Here is a 20452-nt window from a genome sequence, read left to right as displayed (position 1 = left end):
GAAGCAGCACTTACAAAAATTACGAACGATAAAGATTTTCTTTATTATTTACATTTATACACTTAAACCTATGAAATTATATGCCCTTAAAACTAGTACTCCCAATCGGACTCCCAATCGCTTCTGGTGACGAGCTTTTTAATTTTTAATCGGGAAGTTTTCTTAGATTACTAATTAGTGGATCTGACGATAATAGAAGCCAATTGAAACCATCCTCCATAGTGTTAAGGATTCGAAAGGCCACGGGGTTTATGATGCGAACGTGGAGCTCTCTTTGCTATTTTTGAGCTTAAGAATTTCATTACCGCGATTATTGTGACTGTTAGACATCTGGTATAATAAATAATCTCAGGGTCTATTACATCAATACGAAGTGACCCTTATCCGCGTAATTGCTGAGATTCCAAGAGAACAACAGCCGCGCGCATTCGTCCGCATGGAAGCGTTGATTTTCCATTACGGAAGAGCAGAGTTGTCGCATGAAATATGCATCGACTTATGAGCCGAGGCTGAGAGTAATGAGATTGGCGACTGCGAAGCCGAGGATTTGAGATTGTTTATGGAGTTTGTTAGTTGCGGACGAACCGGTGTCTGGTTAACACCCGGGGGGCCACTAGGAATGTTGGTTCAGCCTCGTAACTTTATAATGCGATACATCTCGAGCGGTAAAGATGTATCTCTCTAGGTACATCTCACACTGGAAACTCAAATAACGATTGGATTTTAATAAAAAAAACTCCGAGTAAGAAATAACAATGTATGTTCTATCAGCTCAGTTTTTACAATTGATAATATAGGGTAGGTAGTTCTTCGTGGTACCCCCATGCAGCACACTTCGTTGCGGCAACATTGCACGGGGCGGGCATAGAATTATTGCTGCAACGTTTCCACAATGTTGCTGCAACGTTTCCACTATGTTGCTGCAACGTTTCCACAATGTTGCTGCAACATTTCCACTATGTTGCTGCAACGTTTCCACAATGTTGCTGCAACGTTGCGCCAGTATTGCGGCAACGTTCCTGCAATGTAGCCGCAACGTTGCTACAACTACCATTTAAACATAAAATATTTTCGTTGTTTTTAATGATACGAGTCTAAGGAAAAAAATGTTTGCTTCAGAGAGACAATTATTCTGACGGAGATGATTTTTTTCTCAAGGTTATATTTCCCGAAATTTCAAGATCATCGATGGTTTTTTTAATGGGATGACGTATTTTGAAAAATTTGCTTTTTATTTTATAATAATTTTTATATATAATAATTTGGTTAAACCTTGTGGTTCATATTCTGAGGAATATTATAAACTAAAAGTGTGCAAAATTTGAAGTTGATAGGTCAAATAGTTTTTGAGTTATCCCCGCCGCCAATTTTGAAGACGTGGTTTCGAGCAAACGTTTTTAAAATGCGTTTTAGGTATGCTCGGCGCTCGAAGGCGCGCTGACTCACAAAGCTATAGTATCGATACGAAGTTGAATTTCGGCCTATAACTTGAGAATATATTTTTAAAATGTTTTAGAAGCGATTTATGGAAAAAAATTTGTTTCTATTTTTCTTTCGATTTATACGGTCTTCTCCCCTTAAGTTGAATACTCGAAGGAGACTGTAATTCGATCTCGATAGTTTCTTTCTTCTAAACGTATTAAAGTAGAAGTACCATCGAGTATGCATCCGTGGTCCTTTTTAGACTATGAAATTGAGCTTAGTAAGTGGTGGGGACATGAATGCCCTTAGCCGAGTATCAGTTTTTCGTGGAAAACCTTGGCTGGTCCACACCACTGGAGGAAACGATGACCCCGCCGGGTCACGTGCATTCCAGACACCCAAAAGGGTCAAAATGCCAACGGACAGTCCCTCAACGTAACAATCGCTACGACCACGTTTCTCTTTTAAGGAGGGAATTCTCCTGTAACAGCCCCCGAAATTTATGATTTTTTTTTTAAAACTATTGTTAATATTGCATTAAACTCTTTTGGGATATAAGGAGGCATCTTTAAACTTGCAGGAAATATTTTTTTTATGTCGATCCTTCTTATTAATTATTAATTATTGTAAACCTCTTCGACGATATTAGCGACAGGTTGTCACTTGTCACAGTCATCTGATGCAGAAAGAAGAAAATATTCTTAAAGTTAAATAATTTACGCTGATGCTGGACCTAAAATTTTAATTTTAGATTTTATTTATAATACTTTTTTCGTCGATATAAAACACCGTATGAAAGAATTGTCTAAGGAAAAAGCTTGCTTTTTATTTCAAGCGCTATAACACTTTCAATTTTTCATTTTTTTCTTCTTTAAAGTGGACCAATACCAGCGTAAATTAACTTTAAAAAACTTCTATTTTTTTTGCAATCAGATAACTGTGATAGGTGCTACACATCCCGCCAACAGGAGTTATGTATATCGTCGAAGAGGTGGACAAGATTCCACAATAGTTAATAAATAATAAGAAGAATCGACATAAACAATTATTTTCTGAGATTCCTCATTATATCCCAAAAGAGTTTAATCCAATATGACCAACAGTTTTTTAAAAAAAAAATCTTAAATATCAGTGACTTTTGGGGCTGTTAGACAAGAATCCCCCCCTAAGGGAGCGTACCCTCGGTTTAAATGTGACATTTGCACGTATCATAATATCGCATGTTATGTTAAAGATAGGTAAGTGTTATAGAAAGACACTACGTGGACACTATACACTGTAACGTTTGAATTCTGTGACGATTTCGAACCTTAAGTTGCAATAAAGAATAATAAAATATAGTGTGCTCTGCCTATCTTTATCACCTGAAATATTTCTGACAGGTACAGGTATTTAAAATTTTATAAAAATGGTTCCTACAATAGTTGCATAGTTGTGTGAGGCTCGGCGTATAATATACATAATAATAATAGTTTTATTCTGTTGAGAGGAGTTTATGTGATACGAAGGTTAACATTGTTTTTTTAATGTCATGCTATATTTTAGTTATTGATGCGCGATAGTCATTGCAAATACGAATTTTACGACCTACAACAATATGTTCTTTAAAGTCACTAAAGTTCGTACAAACACAATTGCCTGTCTAATTTGCGGCGCCGCTGCGGAGTACCGTTCTGTTTAATCTCGCGGCCTTTTAGAACATTTCACTTGTTTATCAATATCTCTTTGTATGCCACTTGTTACGAGCTAAATTCGAAATACAGCAGGAATATTCCAGGTGGCAAAGTTATGTGAAACACCCTGTATATCGAGGAAAATATTGAAACAATACAATTAAAAGTGTTGTATTTAATAATTCAGTTATTGTTGTTCTGTTACTCCATTCAGTAATCACTACAGTTAGTATACAAGTTTAAGATTGTTAACATAGGATGCAGATTCTACTGCAGTATGTTCAGAAGAATAGGTCTTCTTTAAGTCGTCGTACTTTATAACGAAAATCTTGCACTCCGTGAAATATCTTACCAAGGCTAATGAGGAAGATGCAATTAACAGTTAACTAAGTTAGGGAAGTGTGAAGGAAATGCTCGAAGTGTCTACCTCCTACTAGGTAGGACCTACCTTAATACGCACTGCGTACGTAGTGTCTTAATATGAAATCTGAAAATCGCTGGAAAATACTAGGTTTCATTTTTCACATATTATTATTTCAACAATGTCAGGTCAAAACTTTCTCGTAGATTAGCATATATTGAAGAAAAGGACGTACACTACCTTTGACCTTTTATAATTCGTAATTTGCTGTCATATGGCCTACTATATTGATCTAACATTGTGCACTTGTTTCAGGGTGAAGACTGACAGTTACACTCTGCACAGTATCGATATACATTTATTAAATAGGCTCTATATTTACACTGAAAAATCGATCGAGTGTACAATGTTACGAGATAAAACACATTATTAAATAGTGTTAGGTTTCCCGTTTCAAAATTGTTCTGGTTTTGATTTAATTCCTTTTTGTGTTACCATTATACCTACCACATACTCAAAATTCTAATTTAATCTATTAAATGATGCTGTTTGTTCATAAGTATCGAAGAAATTGATAATTATAATGACAATAATAATACGGTTTTATTTCAATTACATATGAACAAGCGCAGGACTGAGCAACTTGTTCGCCGCCGCGGGCCGCACAGTCCCCACTACCAGTCAGCCGCTTCCCCCACCATCAGCAAATTAGCCGCCACTCCATATCCCTTCCTTTTACTTCGACGAGTGCGGTCATATACAGGGTCAGCGATTTATCCTGCAACCCGCGCTCGCGCGAACTTGTAAATTGGCAACAGCGCCGCACGGACGCATTCCACTACAACCATGCACCGGCCCAGCGGAGAGCTGCCAGCGAGCGCTGTACAGCAGTGATGCCTGGGCTCTGAAAATTTTAGAATGGTCTCTTTCAAATTAACGTCGCAAAAAGCTATTGGGAATTTCTCGGCCCAGGTAATCGAGCCGCGCGCTTCGCTTTTATGATCGGTTTACCACTCGCACCCCAGATTACTGTAATAAGGTTTGAAAATAATGTCGACTGATCTCTTACCCGTCTCAATTTAAAAAATTGTAGCTACGACAGGGTTGACCGCGGCGCTAGACCCTTGTAAGGAGAGATTTTTAGCAACCTGCGTATAACAGCCACAATAATGGCGCACCTTTCCAAAAAAATGACATTAACGGAAGCCGGTAAAGGCGTGGCGTTGAGTAGCTAAAACATTCAGACACAAAAATTCGACAAAAAAACCAAACACCGCTACAATCAAAGGCACAACCCATTAGTTACCCCTCCTTACGTCTGATCTAGGTATGCACTGCATTAAGGATAAAATCATAAAGCAGAAAACCAGAACAATAGATTCTGAGGTCTGCAGAACTAACAAATATTTGAATAAATATTTAATTTCTCAATTTCTGAAAGTAATGATACAGAAACGACTAGCCTATTGTTTATCAACACCACGAATTTTAAAAACAGCATTAAATACAGTATGAAATAAACAATTCATTAAAAAAAACTAAAAAATTGATAGAAAATAAATTAAGTAAATGTAAAATATGTTAAATTATCCATCATTAAGAGGGAATAATTTTTTCTCATTTTTCGGCGCAAATTGCATTCCAATATCTTTTATAGTTCAAAAGTAATACGAAAAAGGCCCCAAAATTGTCCACCCGGCCCGGAAATTTTGAATAGCTCTTTGCGACGTTAATTTGAAAGAGACCATCCCAAAATTCTCGAAGCTTCACTGCTGTCCAGCGGTCGCTGGTAACTCTCCGAACGCCGGGACGGTGCATGGTTGTAGTGGATTGCGTCAGTGAGGCGCTGTTGCCATTTCACCTGTTCGCGCAAGCGCGGGTTGCAGGATAGAACGCTGACTCTGTATATGTACGGCGTACACTGTAGGATATAAAAGAGTATGGTGGGGGTCGTTCTCCTGCGGCCCAGCAGAGTAGGCAAGTCGGGGAACGGGCCGCATACGGCCCATGCGCCGCGGGTTGCCCAGCCCTGAACTAGAATACGATAGTAAATAAATCACAGAGGTTACAGGAAAACTGTGGTGTACAGAGCGACATTCATCGAAGAACATTAATCACTTAATACATAAATCCCCTTAAAAATCGGGTTTCATGGTGATTTATAGGCAACTAGAACGATACAATGAATAGAGCGAGGAGCAAAATGCAATGAAGCGGCACGTAGAGAATACAGGAGAAAATTGCAAAAGTTCCTATTTAGTGTCATAAATGTAGATAATAATCGCGCGTTGTCTTATTACACACAATGGTGTTGGTCGGGAATTAGTTTTGAGAATTTTAATGAGTACTGAATTCCATAAAAGAAAATTTATTGAATATTTTTTTTGGATTTACGATGTACCGTTTACTATAAGGGAAATATTTGAAGAACAGACCGTCCAGTAAATAAATAGTTAAAAGAAATCTGAAATGTTGTTCGTTAGAAAATCATTGACTATTGAGGAGTCTTCAGGACATCTAAGACTTGAGTTTTACACATGAACGAGAGGCAGGTAATGGTTTAAAAAATTAAATTTCACAAGAGTATAGTGATCTTGAAATAATCACATGTGACGCAGTCAAGATCGTTTTCCAATAAATAATATAGAAATAAAAATTTACGAAATAATTTAAAATGTTATAATCCTTAATGATCTGTTTTCAATATTGTTATTACTAAAAATGTTTTAAATAAAAAAAAGATGATTGTTATTCTAACTAACCGAACGATTGCTGAATTCATATAATTATTGCTGAAACAAAGATAAATCTATCAGTCCCAAATGAATCATTACTTGTTATCTAAATCCATGTTTATTTGTTGAAATTTGATCCATTTCTTCATGTCAAAACACTCAAGCAAGTGCAGAATATTCTATTTTAATTAACGACACGAACCTAAATAATAAAAAACATCAAATCCCATATGCATAAAAATGGACGTACAAACAGTTTCAATATCGTTTCCAAACAGTGTCGAATGTGTTTGCCAAATTTTGTAGAAGGAACACAACCGTCCCCACACTATCAAAATTAATCCCTCGTGCAACTACAGAGTATGCATATGGTGGATTAAATCACAAAAATTGAGGACAAGCAAGCAGAAAGACTGTTCATTATTATAAAATGAAAACGAAGCGACGCAGATTGCGCTGTGTGCAGCAACGCCTCTGCGGCCCTTGGGTCTGCAGCGAAAGGATTTCAAGTTAATCAGCGTTCGTTATTACCGTAATTCGTTCAGTGCTACGGAAACACAATTTTCGAGCTCACGCTTCGTAACGAGGAAACTCGTGCACCGTGGTAAACTGTGGTGGCACGGTGGATTTCCTCGTTCTGTTATAAATGCAAAATGCACACACGCACGCTCCGCGGAAAAGTGCAGCCTCTCTGCTTTCGTGTAGAACCAGCAGAGCGTAGCTCGATGTTGATCGAGTTCGCTAATTTGTTTAATCAACTAATTCGTTGATATCAAACCTCTTTCAACTTAAACGTCCGTCAGCCTCCATAAAATATTTGTCCATCCAGTTGTGTCATTTAAAATGGACACGACACTACACGTTGCGCTGCACAGTACCTACTCGTTAAATTGATTTTCCAACAAGTTGCTGAGGTGGAAATATTTAATGATAAATTTTGTGGCGCTCTCAACCATTTTCACGTTTAACAACTTTGATGTCCTCTTATAATGTTTGCAAGCATTAATTTATTAACCCTTCGTGGTCACACTTCTGTAAAGTTCCGCGGTGGCCACACTGGGTCCAATGGACCCGGCCGATTTTTAAACAGTTATTGCACGAACTGTATCAGTCCAATCGAGTCCCAAAAATTATAATACACACTTTGAACATTGTAGAATATGGAATAATCTCGTTTTAGTGAGAAATGAAATGACAACATGTACGAAAAAAATTAATTTTTCAATTAATTTTCGTACAGATTGTGGCTAAACCAATGTGTGCCGAATGTGCGGGAGGGGGACTAGATTTAATTCTTTTCATTGTTAAATTACTTTCTTATGAATACAACAAATAATAATAATCATTTAATAATATATAGAACTATTATAATGATAATAAATAGTTATTTCTCTATATTAAACGTGTTTTACTCCACAATTGACCATCTTCAGATCTCAAAATAAATACCTTTTTTAGTAAATCTAAATCTTAACCTAAATCTTATTAAGATATAGTCCTTTTAGAGCCAATTTTAGAGGACTAAATCTTATTAAGATATAGTCCTTTTAGAGCATACATATACAGTTTCTAACAGGACTAGACCATACATATACAGTTTCATACTGTGCGTTTCAAAAAAAGGTATTTATTTTGAGATCTGAAGATGGTCAATTGTGGAGTAAAAAGCACGTTTAATTTAGAGAAATAACTATTTATTATCATTATAATGGTTCTATATATTATTAAATGATTATTATAATTTTTTGTATTCATAAGAAAGTAATTTAACAATGAAAAGAATTAAACCTAGTCTCCTCCTGCGCATTCAGCACATATATACATTCTGTGTTAGATACTTATTATGCACACATATTGCTTGGGGGACAAAATATTGTCGCAGCCATACACATTACATTTTATTGAAGTAAATTTCTCGAATTAGAGTTCAATACAATTTGTTCATTTTTTGGATAAAATTTACGCGTTGGTCACACATGGCTCCGAACGACCCACGCTCAAAAACGATGTTTTTGTAACGGCTGCCACTCAGCAACGGATTTTCTGAAAAAGTGACGGTCTCTACCGGAAGAGGAAACCACAAATTTCGGTAAAATATCAGGTCAATGCCATTTCAAAGCCAGGAACTTGCCGGTGTCAAGCTCCAAAGTTAAAAAGCGGGTCTATTGGGCCGAGTGTGACCATGAAAGGTTAATAAGCAATGTGCAAGTGAAGGCGCCTGCCGAGATGAAATGTGGTAATTGTATTCTTGTAAAATGTCATTTTTAATTATTTGTCGGCAGGATTTTTTGTCACGGATGCACACTTGTACTTACAGTGGATGTCGGAAGAAAGTGAGGTCGAAGGCGAACGATAAGAAGAAAGAGTAAATTGATTGTAAATGATGAATGATTGAATGTAACACCCCAAATATCTCAAAACATACCAATAATAGATATTTACCCCAATTTTGAATATGCACATCCATACCCTAGGAGTACAGATTCGCAATAGACATGGATAGTGAAGAAAATAAATTTTCGATACCCTAAAGTATTTTTTTCTTACTGACTTAAAATTGTAATATACCTAAACACTCCCTTTGCAAGTATGTTCGATTTTTTAATCTGTAACTCGACCTTTTTTAAACTAGTATTGATCGTTACTTAGCACTTTTAAACGTCTCGTTAGTAAAAATTGATAATTTAAGTTCAAAAGCATGGTCGGAGGCAATTGTGACATCGTTAGCCGGGGTCGGTTTTACCGTGTTAAGTACCTACTTCGCGACTTTCCCTTTTCTTACGCATCTGGTCATCGTCACCGTCTAAGACCCTTACAATTAAGGTCGAAGCAAGATGTATTGGCCGGTGAGTTTCGTGAGGGGTATTGTCCCACCGTTTGTCTGCATCGGTGCTCCGTTTCTCAACGTTTTCTGACTCGCTCTCGTTCCATCTCGCTTTCGCCTTCGCAGAACAAGAGTGAGCCAGTAGTGGTGGAGAGAGTGCCAAGCTTCTGGCGTGTAGGCCAAACCGAACTTTCAGCGTAGAAATACACACATCAGAATAGGTGTGCGTTAGCTCCGAAAAAATTCAGGAGCTTTATCGGTCAGAACATTGATTCTTTCTCAATAGCTTCATCTGGTCTTGGTTTACGCATAGCTTCGTAACGCACACAACTATTACGCTAAGAATAAATAACAGCTAAATGGCTACGTTCAGGCGGAGCCGAGCAGCGTTCCCGCTACCCCACTATACCCTGCGAGGGCCTAGCAACTCCAACTGACAAATCCACGATCGTCAGGTGGTGGTGGTTCATTTCCCCTCGATCGCTGCTCGCGAAAACGAATTCACCGGCTAATATAACTGGCTTCGACTTACAAGGGAACATCGCGAACCAGGACTCACCGATTGGAACGCAACTTTGTGGGTTTTTAGAGTCATTCAAAACAAGAACAGCGGTGTCTTTCTTTTGGGCCCTATCGCCCTTTAAAGGGGCTGAAAACTAACCTCAAAGTCAAGTTGGCACTTTCACTTTTTCGCGTATAACGCTTAAAGTACAACAGACAGAAAAAAATGTTTCAAACAAAAGTTTAATGGTGCCATAAGCATTACAAACTTCCGTTAACAAAATTTTGAAAAGAGTTAAAAAAAATATATAACTGACGAAAAAAACTCTTTTCAAAATTTTGTTAAGGCAAGTTTGTAGCGCTTATTGCACCATTAAACTTTTGTTTGAAACATTTTTTTCTGTCTGTTGTACTTTGAGAGTTATACGCGAAAAAGTGGAAGTGCCAATTTGACTTTGAGGTTAGTTTTCACCCCCTTAAATAGCGATAGGGCCCAAATGAAACACACCGTTGTTCTTGTTTTGAGTCACTCTAAAAACCCACAAAGTTGCGTTCCAAACGGTGAGTCCGGGTTCGCGGTGTTCCCTTGTTAGTCCCTTACGAGCTAATGTGACTTAACCGAAACAGGCGGATTAAGGTCTGCGCACACATATCCGTTCCGTGTCTGTACCGTTCCGTCGTGGTAAGAAGAAGAGGGGCATAGAGGGTCTCTTCTTCTTACCACTGGCAACGGAACGGAACTGACGCGGAACTGACAAGTGTCTTTAGACTTTTAGGCCGTGGGTCCCAGGGCCCCCTTCCAAAGTGAAAGCTAACGTCTCAGTCACAGCCGAACTTTATTAAAAACACCTATTCTTCCCTTACTCAATGACCAATCCTAGCTCCATTTACCACACCCTTGCAATAGAAGCTAATAGGATTCTCCGATTTGTCCACGTTCCTTTCCTCCGTACGTCTTCAGTGCCAGATCTCTCTTGTACATCGTACCAGCAACTAGTACAAACTAGTACAAACTTGCTTGTAATAAAGGACATTTTTATACAAGTGTTTGTATCCGCATTCTCCCGGGTACACGACAACCGCAACACAACCGAATAGTGACAAAGAAGGCGAATAATATTGTCTTGTTTGCATGAAATCCTATAGCATAGCACAAGCGAACCAAGTGAAAAATGGGTGCAATATACTGAATATAAGGATTGAGCAGATGAAGAATGCACCAGCTAAGACGTTTTTTTATTTCTGCCACAATTGGGATACAAAATAATTGGTTATAGATTTTATTTTTTCATTTATTATTATAATTTAAATCAATAAATATTTTAGTTTTGTAATGTTAAATTTGTGCTGCTATCGACTCCATGCAGTGTTACAACCGACCCGGAGTCAGGGACGGTTGTAACACTTTACCCGCTTCCCATTTTTTATTAATAACTTGGATATTAATTGACTTATAACGAAACTGCTGTGACTCAATGATGTCAGATAAGTAAGTAACATTTCCATATAAGAGTTTATGTTGTAAATGTAACAGTTTCTGCGTAATCGTATTACAAAGTCAAAGTGTTACTACCGCCCCCAGTCTACCCTATGTAAATTTGCAAGAAAGCACTGTAAAATTCCTCGTAACTATTCTAACGTGAAAAAATTCTTGTCCCAAGGAGGGAAAATGTGTTTCAGCAACATTATATAAATCGAGTTTTACCGTTTCAATTAAATTATCCGTAGTAAATTATTTATCAACGGACGCTACCACGAATTGTTTTGCAAATCTGTACGTCATGCTGCAGGAATCGCAATTGGCCGTGATAGCTTAACATATGTTTCTTGTTTGATAATCATTTGCATTTTGGGCGGAATAGTAACGGGCCCAGTTCGGTGAGTAATTGCAGAGTGTTAATTAGTAAGTCGATTCACATGCAGATATATATTTAAAAATTAGACATTGAAATGATTTTTCGCAAGAAAAAATTAAGCTGCAGGCATGACGTGACAGCAAACTTGGTTTTCTCTAAATAAATGTGCATATTAGAAAAATTATACATGTCAATTAAATTTTCTAACAGATTTTGCTAAAACAAAATTGTGATCATTTGAGATTATATATCAAGACATGGAGGCTACGCCCCCTGACGCCTTCGGTGCCCAACCCCCCGGGGGCTCACTTCGCTCTTTTATGCAAAATTCACTGTTTCCTTCAGCAGGTGTTTTCGTTTGCTTTTTGGTTGTCGAGATTAGTTTGATTTATATAGATAGAAAATATAAGCTAAGGAAGCAGTAATCTCTTATTTAGTGTAATCTAAATCGCATAATGTAAATGAAATAGTGATTTAATTGTAATTTAATAGTGATTTAAATGTAAATATAATAGTGATTTAAATGTAAATTTAATAGTGATTTAAATGTAAATTTAATAGTGATAAGAGTGATAAAAAATCTTTTAATTAGCTCTTGTGTTTCCGTGTACGTGTAAAGTCTACAATGTTCGATGAATTTAGTTCAAAGGACACCGAACACATATCATCACATGTACACTTTACTTTGAATTACAGGTTATTAATGCAGATTTGTTTGTTACAAAAAGTTGGCAAACAATTTTAGTATTTTATTAAACAAATAAACCCTGTAAATTAATGATCTCAGGGTGAGCCGACCGATTTTCCCAGGATGTTGGGCACCAAACGCGCCAGATGTTTGTTGATTTTTAAAATGGAACAGTATTCCATTAAACTTGGATAAATGTAGAACAGATGGACAACAAACATATCTTTTTGATTTCAACATGAATTATTTTCATGTCATTCCCTACCTTATCGACACAATGAAGTAGAGTGTATTACTGACAAACCTTTAAAAACCTATTAAAAGTGGTTGAAAAAATTGAATTAATCACAAATAAAAATATAGCCACCTAACCGTGATCTTTGCCGCATCTGTATGATTTAGAATAACCCTTTTTTAAAGCGTTTCGTAGAACGGGCCGATTAAAAACAATGACTTGCGTGTTTTTTTGGTTATGTTTTTAAAACACATGTTGAATTTTAAATTCAAATAAACATGAATTTAAATTTCGCACAATATTCCATACAACCTTGACTAATATAAAAAAGACGAACATCGCACATTTTCTAAATAACCTCCACTTAAAGAGTTTCACAAAGCGTGACATAATCGACTGAAAACTATGACTTCCGTGATTTTTTTAGTTTATAATTTTAAAATGCAACATGAATTTAAATTCGAACAGTATCCCATTAAACCTGTTTAAATGACGAAGAGAAGAACACCAAACACATAGGGTAGGTGTGGGTATTACTGCGGATGCCCCGATTACAGCGGATATTCCAAAACAGATCATATTTAATGTTGGAAAGTACATAATCTCTTGAAAATTTTTGATAAAATTATTTTAAACTCTATTACGGATAATTATTAATAAATATGCACAGCAAAGTTATTATTAATTCTTTTATCGTAGTTTGAAATTCGTGAAGGCGAAACATCGATCGATTCCCGATATGGCGATCATGAACACCTACTTAAAGACAGTTATATTTTTGTTATTAACAGTAATACATGTAATGCAGCGTTATTACTCGATAGAGTAAGTGTTTTTTTTTCAGAAAAACAGTAAATCAATTTATATTTAGGTGCAGTACTTTACACCATGTGCATGGGTGCGTTCCGATTTACGCATAATGCGATTAAAGTGCATAGAATATGTCACGTAACCTATACACTTCATGCGCATTATTCGTGAATCGGAACGCGCCCCCTGTATTACTGCGGACCGACGACAGCGCACTCTAACCTTATTTCCGACCTGATAACATTAAATTTACTATTCATTTAAGTACGGATAGTGCAATAAATACAACTATGTACTACTAATTACTAAGATTTAAATTATTACTCATTCCTGCTGATTTTAGTAAATAAAGAAAGTTAAATAATTTTTCTATCTACAAGTGATATTTGTACTAAGGTTATGTTTCGCCTGACGTCGGACCGCAGTAATACATGCGCAGTAACTGGTATTTTGTTAGTAATTGGCACACAGTAATGCATGCATGTCCGCAGTAACTCCTGTAATGACATTGATCGACAAATCTCTGTGTTTTTAATTAACTGTGCTTATTACCCCGCCCTCATATTTTTTTATGGAATTATTAAGGTTCCACCTGTCTTTTAAAAAAAGAAGGAGGAACTTTCATTCATTTGAACGCCGTATCGAGGGTTTTAGAGTTAACCTACCTTAAAAGTCCGCAGTAATACCCACACTTACCCTATCCGTATTATTTATAATATCCCCAATTTGTAGCGTTACAAAAAACGTGACATCAACGCCCGATTTCTTCATCTCTAGACAAAGTCCCGGTTAGCTAGTGGCCAGCTAGATGCTATCTGCCAGATGGCAGTAGCGCGTGTTTCTTCACGGTTTTGGATCCTATGGTTAACTGACTGAAAGGTTGACGCGGCAACGCCGCAAAAAAGGTAAAGCGACCACTTCATTGGGAAGCTGTCATTCAGTTTTGCAAAGTCACGTGTCGAAGGATCGACAACAAAAAAAAGTAATATGGGAAAAAATTGTGAAAATCTATTAAAGCTAAAGGAGGAACTATTACAATTGCAGAAGTAATTAGTAATCGATGAATCGGAAGCAAAAAAAGTTACTCATAAGTTGGCAATAGATGATGGCGAAGGCAAAAAAAGAAGAAACGAATTAACCATTAAAAATTTAGAAGCAGAATTAAAAACAAAAGAGTATAAACTGTTACAAATAAAGAACCATGGTTTTGTAATAATGACATTTTACTTTTATTTTCCCTATATCACTGTTAGAAATTTAGTTTTAGATAAGTAGGAGTAAAGTAGGCCTCTTCTTCCTCCAAATGTTCGAAAACGTTAATATTCATGATCACTTCCATTTCTAAACGATTTTTTCGTCAAAGTGCCTTTTTCAACAAAACTAAAATCGCTTGGTGTCGCAAAGTATACAATGGCGTTCAGAACAGTCCATAAGCATAACTCTGTTATCTGCTTCACATTTCCTACTTCCCCACTACTGCAAAAAACGCACTAACTGGCAGTTCCAGCAGTTATCCGGTGACCGAACCTCTAGTCAAATTGACCGGAGGATAACTGGCAGATAACTCGAGACTGGAGGTGAAGAAATAAGCATGTTCCAGATATCTGCCAGATAACTCTGACTGGCAGCTATCTGGAAGTGAAGAAATCGGCCGTAAAAGCGTTACCGAAAACGTGACAAAATCGATAAAAAACAATGAAATCGTCACTTATGATTTCATTGATATAGGATAGAATCCTGATTTAAAATAGCAATTATATTAAAAAAAAATAACCCTAACTAACCCAGTCCAAACCGTGATTTTTACTGAATCTTTATGATTATACTATGATAATATTATTATAATATTATAATAATATTACTATGATAATAATATTATAATAATATAATAATATTATAATAATATTATTATAATAATATTATTATCATAGTATAATCATAATATTATTATCATAGTATAATCATAATATAATCATAATATTATTATCATAGTATAATCATAATATTATTATAATATTATTATCATAGTATAATCATAAAGATGCGGTAAAGATCACGGTTTGGACTGGGTTAGTTAGGGTTAATTTTTTTTAAATATAATTGCTATTTTAAATCGGGATTCTATCCTATATCAATGAAATCATGAATGACGATTTCATTGTTTTGATAATATATGATAATAACCCTATTTTAAAGCGTTACCAAGAACTTGGCCATTAAAAACAATGGCTTCCATGATCTTTTGGTTATTATTTTAAAACACAACATGTATTTAAAATTCGAACAGTATTCCATTCAACCTGGACAAATGTAGAAAAGAAGGACACCAAACACTTTTTAAATAACCTCCATTTAAAGCGTTTCACAAATCGTGACATGACTTCCGTGATCTTTTAGTTTTTAATTTTGAAACGCCACATGGATTTTAAATAAGGACAGTATTCCATTAAACCTGTATAAATGGCGAAAAGAAGAACACCAAACACATTTCTTTATTATTTATAATATCCCCAGGGCCGGCGGAACCCATTATGCAAGTTACGCGCCGCATAAGGGCGCCAACTGAAGAGGGCGCTAAAAAAACTACTTACATATACCGCACGCTTAGTAATAAAAGGATCCAACTCTCACATAAACAAAATGTAAATGTAATTCTTTTTTATATTGTACTCCGTAAAGGAAAAGCATTAAATAGAAAACCGGTGCTAAAATTTTGGGGCACAACAAATTTTCTTGCATAAGGGCGCCAACCATCCTCGCGCCGGCCCTGAATATCCCCACTTTATAGCGTTACAAAAAACGTGACATTTAAAGCGTTACAGAAAACGTGACAAAATCGATAACGAACAATGAATTCGTCGTCACATATGATTTTTTAGATATAGGGTAGATAATATAAGTAAACATTTCTGTAGCTTAAAAGTATTAAATTTTGTGTTTTTAACCCATGCGTAAAAAAATTAAACAAATCTTAATATATTTATAGTTGTTTTATACGTACAGTATTGTGGATATGGATCTATGGATAACTTTTTGTCAAAATAGGTATAATACACAGTAGGGTGTGTCAATTTTGTGGGTAAATTTAAAAATTTTGAAAATTTTAAAATGACTAGTGACAAAGTAATGCTGGTTTTTTAATTCCGAATCTGAAACTATCTTCAGAAATTGATTTGAGTGAAGTTTAGCTACTTCAAATCACAGTTGAAAAAAAGTGAAAATTAAGTACGATTTAACTACAAATTACATATTCATATATTGCTCAAAGTGAGTCATGCTTACATAAAAGCATGAAAATAAAAGTATGCGGAAATTAGTATTTATTACATTCACATGAAAATGTATGGAAATGTGTATTTATTAGAAAATGAGAAAATATGTAACTTTAGCAACAGATCTAGCCATATGTCATCTATGTAGTAAATTGAATGCTATTTAACAAAGCCCACCAAAGAAGCGATATCTTATTTGCTTTTGTTGCGGTTCATAAGCTCAATTATTAATTTTTTTAAAATAATTTTACTAATGTTCGTATTTTTCTATAATTTAAAATGAAATTCCAATTAGCTAAATAATGTGTTACACCAACTTTAAAAGTAGTGGTTAATTTTAAACCTGAAAGTGTAGCGTTTTTCCACTAGTCGTTTTTAAAATTAAAACATTGAAAAAATTGACACACCCTAATACACAGTCACTCATCGCTTTTAATGGAAAAATGAAAGTAACTGGTTAATAAAGAGCATATGATCCATAGTGGTAATTCCTTGGCCGATCATTCAACATCCTCCTTATATACTTGTAACTCAAATAGGTACATACCACATAAATTTGATATAAATTCCTTTCTACATTTCCCCCAATACCCAAAAATTACCATCCCTTCCTTCTAACATTTATCACAACCCTTGAGGCTGATTCAGACACGTCGAGCAATTTAGTCGAGTAGCGAGTAATTTAGTACTTTTTCGTGCGTGAACACTAAAGTTTAGTCAAGTAGTTTAGTAAAACAATGGTAAATTACTAAATTGCTCGCTACTCGACTAAATTACTCGACGTGTCTGAATTAGGGATGGGATCAAGTTCAATATGTACTCATGAATCCGAGTCAATTCCAATACAAAAGTTTCACTTCATGGGATTCGAATACTACTCATAAGAGCTGGGCGTTTCATTCTATATACTTCAAAAGTACTTGGGTCATAGAAGCCGGTTTCGAACCTCAGAAAAAGTACCGGAAGAGTTCGAGAATGTATCTCGTAAAAGTAGTATTCGAACCCTGGAAGACAAAAATCTACATAGCTGAGAATTGCCAATATCGTACCACTTAAGATATTTTTCGTTGTATTTCATACTAGATTGAACGCAAGTTAATATTGAATGTTGTAGCTTGTTGTTTTGGGTATAGTTTTTAGTCAAAAGTTTCGAATCTATAAACAGTCAGGGTTCGATTATACTTGCAAGTACCGCTGACGTTTCTCAAAGTTCTTATAGAGAGTTCAAACCTTTCTCGTCAAGGTTCGAGTCTACTTGAAAGTAGTGTTTTTTCTCCGAAGTACTCGCGAACTGTTCGAAACTATACAGTCAGTTTCGAACTTCTGAATCCCATCACTAGTCTGAATCAGCCTTCACTCCGCAAACCTCTTCCCAGTATTCAAAGCGAAAACGAATAAAACATTTCCACTTTCCGAAATCCCCGTTGCCCCAGTCGCTTGCTTCGCTCCAAGTAGCATCGTTGCAAAGAAACTGTAGAAAGATTCTTCCAAATCGTCACCTCTTATTTTCATTTCAAATAGAAGCCCAGCGCCAACTGTCACAGGATCGCGATCGGCAAGCTGGTACTCGTGGCACGCTGCGCGTGCGCGGAAGTGCAGCTACTCAGGAATCCCCAGCAGTGATTGGTCGACGGCTAGACACTCGGGCACCCCACGCTAACGTGCCTCGCTCGCGTCGCCAGTCTCGCGCCGAGCGTTGTGTGATGCGTATGGTGTTTTGATACAGTGACGTTTCACGTCCCGAACCGAGGGCACCGAAAAATTTCCGCGAACTCGAGAAGTGACTGAATACTGTGCGCGTGACAGCCGAGAGGCAAGTGACGCGTCTTGCGCATAGGTGCCGAGAACGTGGAATATATTCGTTTGCATCCGGTAATCTCACGAATACTCCGAAGGTTAGCATTCTCCGATTTGTACGCTGCTGAGATTTCACGGGATTGTGAAAAATCATTGCGCAACCCGGCGCGAACGTGCGCGCTGTTTTTAGATCGGTCTTGACGTTTCCGTTGCTTTTCCTTTTTTTATCATGCGTTAATGCTTCGCGACATACAGGGTGTCCCGTGCTAATCTGTTGATGTAAATATGGGACAAATTCGTCAAAGTTGTATTCGTCAGAGTCAATGAATTTCATCCGTAAGTTCGGGAGTTTTGTTGCCTTGTCTCAGAATTTTTTTTTAAATAAAGTCATGCGTAAAATGGTGTGGTTGAATTCGCCTCATTATCCTCTGTCATTCTGCAGCAGAAAATATATCACCTGTCATTTAAGAAAACGTAAGTGACCTGTCCGTAATGCCTCCACCTAACAACCCCCTGGCTGCATTTCGTAATGTCCTTTAACCCCTTAAAAACATATTTTGCATTAATAGATTAAAATGTGACAGCCTGTATATCGATTCCTTTTGAAAGTTTCTTAAAAATATCTATACGAAAACAAATGAAATAATTTTAAAAGTTGTGTTTGAATACAATTGAAAGTGGAAATGGAGTCAAATGTTCCGCAAGGCAATAGTGTTTGGAGTCACATTATTTAATTCCATGCGTATTACTTTGAGGTTTCATTAATTTATGTATATTTACTATTTATTAGGTTCTACTCACGAACAGTTTATTAACGTTTCTACCACCCTCTGCTTGTTCGCAGTGCAACAATATATTAATTCTATACGTTTAATAAAATTCAGAATAAATTTCTACAATCTGGGTTGGTAACTAACAACGAAATCGAAGAATTAAAGTGTACAGTGACAGTTGTTTTTAGCTGAAACCTCATCCAATCTTGACAGTACAAATAGTACCGTAGCTCTTAGAGTACCACAAAGAAGAACACCCATGTTCCTTTCCAAATTAAATCTTACGAATGCAAATTTTTTCCTGCAGAGGAAAAAGTCTCATCGTCAGTCACTATTCTCTGTCTCGTACCGAATCAAAACGGTATTTGTTCCCTCTATAGGGACTTGTTAGCCTGAAATTCAACACTTGCTCGCTCGAACGAGTACGATTGACAATCAGTCGTGCAATTCCGTTCAATTCAGCCCACGACGACGAACTTGTCGGATAATTAAGCTCTTTGTTTGCCGAATTACTCTGAATATTTCCTCCATTGCTATTCACGGTGTATCTAGGCGACGACGTGCACGGTAACCGTGACAAAACGCAGATATCGATGGAGGAAACATTTTCTACAGGTAACTGTACAGGCCTAATTGTTGTTGGCTGAGGAGCTCACGGATCTGAATGCGTCCAGCAACAAGTTCCTTTAGAGGAAAACTTTCGGTTTCATTGTAACCGCAGAACTAGCGCTGACTAAATAATAATGCTGAAAGAACGTTTCCGGAAACAATGCGCTATGGTGGGATAATTAATGAGCGCCTGAGTGTAACGACTCGACCAACTCTCCACCCCGACCGCGTCTCCCGGATTTACCCTATTACTAATTGTAAGCAAAAATATATTTTTTCTATGCTGCCTATGTATAACTCATGTTTAGCTAATTATGGAGCAGTCTCCTCTTTGCAGCAGTCTTCAATTTATTTATACAGGATGAAGCTTGTAAACTGTTATAATTTTTCCCACATTTTAAACAATGGGGTGTTTTCTGAGACATCTGTGGCAGCACTAATCGATTTTGGCACGTTTGTATATTTTTCGAAAATATAAATAAATTTCATTTGGGATATTCTTCCAAATGGCCACAGTGGCTGATCGAGATGAGGTTTGGAGGGAGGAGTGGGGAGGGGGTGTGGAGCTAAATCTAAAAATGTAGTTCGGGTATTTATTAGTTTCTAAAATATTAATAATAAATTATTGGTAATTTTTTATTTTGAAACTTTTCTTTGGACGTAGGTGAAGGCACCCCTACCCGGCGACCCTCCCGTCCCCCCAAACTGTTTTACAAACTGCTGGACGCGTTCCGCTTACCTTCGCGTTCTCCTCAGGCGCCGCACAGTGGTACATAATGACATTTTTTGTTCAAATCACCCTACAGATTATAATTTTTCAGAAAACTTGACGATTCTTTTTTTTTAATTCTTCGCAATTAAATTTTCTATCGATTTGTCCGGCCGAAATTTTGAAT

General features: G+C 36.6%; 1 protein-coding gene across 7 annotated transcripts in view; it reads left to right on the top strand.

Annotated features, from left to right (window-relative positions):
* Positions 1-18038: 18038 nt before the first annotated feature.
* Positions 18039-20452, top strand: part of LOC143374540 (uncharacterized) — a 179134-nt gene continuing 176720 nt past the window's right edge. For 3 of the 7 annotated variants that reach the window (XM_076822726.1, XM_076822722.1, XM_076822727.1), the window contains exon 1: positions 18040-18272. The gene's annotated coding sequence lies outside the window, so the exon portion shown is untranslated. Of the gene's footprint in view, positions 18273-18519; positions 18649-20452 lie in introns of those variants that run through there. The other 4 variants (XM_076822728.1, XM_076822730.1, XM_076822723.1 and 1 more) reach the window with 3 other exon arrangements.

This window comes from Andrena cerasifolii, chromosome 11, assembly GCF_050908995.1.
Source record: "Andrena cerasifolii isolate SP2316 chromosome 11, iyAndCera1_principal, whole genome shotgun sequence".
Taxonomy (NCBI): domain Eukaryota; kingdom Metazoa; phylum Arthropoda; class Insecta; order Hymenoptera; family Andrenidae; genus Andrena; species Andrena cerasifolii.
Note: the sequence above shows the minus strand (reverse complement) of the source record. Positions and strands in the feature narration are given on the sequence as shown.